This window comes from Prionailurus viverrinus, chromosome A3, assembly GCF_022837055.1.
Source record: "Prionailurus viverrinus isolate Anna chromosome A3, UM_Priviv_1.0, whole genome shotgun sequence".
NCBI lineage: Eukaryota > Metazoa > Chordata > Mammalia > Carnivora > Felidae > Prionailurus > Prionailurus viverrinus.
Window position 1 is genome coordinate 69,130,763 of NC_062563.1, and position 2,354 is coordinate 69,133,116.

Consider the following 2,354-nt stretch of genomic DNA (forward strand, 5'->3'; position numbering starts at 1 on the left):
GCGCAGAAATATTTGAGCTATTTTCAGTTCTTTGTCATTGCCTCTAATACTATGAACACTTTTTCACCAAGAATCAATTCACTTATTTCTCTCAATTTAGTTTGCTGTATGCTGTTCCCTGCAAAGATGGGGCAACCACATAATGTCCTTGAGGACCCAGTTGTAGAACTGTCAAAGTATTGCTGTCAGGCTCCACAGTCCATCAGAGGCCCAAGAACAACCTCCTAACCTGGGCCAGGTATTTCAGTTTCAAATAGTCACCCAGCTCCTCCTTAGGGATCTAACATGATGGCCCTTCTTCCTGGTGTGGGAATAATTAACAGCATTGCTTTAAGAATAATTTGGCCCTGAGCCTATTTTGTCTGCATGGCCTGAGGGAATTGAACTTGTAGTGGCCACAGGGTACAATTGCCAGGAACTTGGCTTCCATGTCCTTTTCTGAGAGTGTGGCCAGTATTCACTCAGCTGTTCCTCAGAAGGTCTCCCTGGGTTGCCACTCTTCCTGTAGGAGTATCCAAACATCCTGATCTCCAAGCTTCTCTTTGACCAGCAGAACAAGGTTCCTGTCTATTTTTTGGTGCAGTGAGATTTGGTCATTCTTTTTATCAGCTTCTGGAATGTGAGCTCCAGGTTTGAAGGGTAAAACTTTCTGCTCCCATATATCTTCCAAATCCTACACCAGCAGTATATTCTGTTCCTCTTCATCATGGAAGTCAGTTTTCTTCTTTGCTGGTCACTAGGCTTCATCCAAAGTACAAGGCTCATGGTCTGAATACAAACTCTCTCCATCTTGATCTTTTGTAATAGAGACCGTCATCTCTTTCTGTGGCTTAGAGGCCAACTGGAGGCCACCGGCAGCTGGTGTAGGCACAACATGTGCAACAGGTGCTACAGAGACCCACTGCTCCAAGATGAGGCCACAACAGTAAGGCCAAGAGAATCCAGGCTCCCGGCCCAGAGCCCCTCAAACTGCCACCAGTCATTCCCCACCCCTTAACAGAGTCTGCCTTATGGGCACTGCCATTTTTCTGCCCTCCCCTGCTATGAACATTCTTGAACATGTTTCCTTCTGCACACTGGCAAAAATTTCCCTAAGGTAAATACATAGAATTATTGGGATACAGCATGGCACTCTTGAGAAGAGGCATCAAACCAGTTTAAATTAATTATATTCTTATTCATAAAACTAGGTACTCACAACTTTCTTCATTGCTATATTTAAGGCAAGAGGACAAGAAACTTAGTTCAAAAACAAAAAAGAAAAAGAACCACAAACAAACAAATAGTATCTAGGTTCAAACTAGCTCTCATTTCCTGTGGATTTTGTCCCCAAATTTTCTTTCATGTCATCAGAGCCTGGGTGTAATGTATGTTCTGGACCATAACATTAAAACATACCCCAGGATGCCCTCTTAGCAAAGCAGTAGAATAACCTAGGAAAAACACACTTTGCAGTGACCAGGCCAAGGATTTCCTGAAGCAGAAAGAGTAGCATGCTTTCATCATTGATGATAAATACCTATTGAGCATTTCCATGGTATCGGAACTTGGACTCAGTAAACAGTAAGGTGAACAAAAATGGGGAAGGTGAAGTCTGGAAATTCACCAGGTCCCTGAGGTTAGTCAAGTGCCAAGTGTCAGAACATTGAATTAAGGAGAAGAAGAGAGGGGTGCTCAGGGATATGTGACCAAATGAGGGTTTGAGGTCAGTTGAGTTCCCCAATCACACAAGCAGAATGGTGATACCATTAGTCAATAGACTAACTTGACAAAGATCTAGAGAAACTCGCTACTCAGGCAAGGTAGACAACTCAAGGGGAGTTCATTTGGAGGGCAACTTAAAGAGCACAACAGGGTCATGTGGTACATATTATGGAAACTTAGAAATAGGTCTCATGAGTATGATGAGATGGAGAAAATTTTATACATAAAAGTGCCTCTTATGGAAAATGCTGTATTTTCTTGAAAGGCCAGCAGCAAAAACTGTTCTCAGGACAAAAATCTCAGACACTAAAGGCGTCAATAATGGCCAAGATTTTACAGAAAGGAACAAATGAAATTCTACCAGAGGGAAAAAAAAGAATAAAAGTAAGTTGAGAGGAGAAAGTAGGTAAGGAAGAAAGGGAAACAGTATACAAGAGTAAATTAAAAAGCCTTTCCACAACTGCTTCTATAAATCCTCAGCAAAAATGTTCTCATGAAATATAGATATGGACAATTTCTTAATCAAATCTAGTAAAGGATGAATTTCAAATTTGGGTGGATGCAGGCTGGAACTAAGACAGGATGAAAAGATGTGAAGGCTGGAAATGGATGTAACCTAGAGAAAACGAGTAGGGATATTTAAACTACTT

The 2,354-nt window shown here is 41.5% G+C and overlaps 1 pseudogene; it reads right to left on the reverse strand.

Annotated features, from left to right (window-relative positions):
- Positions 1–316: 316 nt before the first annotated feature.
- LOC125162932 (39S ribosomal protein L46, mitochondrial-like) lies at positions 317–1,024 on the reverse strand (annotated as a pseudogene).
- Between the last annotated feature and the right edge of the window lie 1,330 nt (positions 1,025–2,354).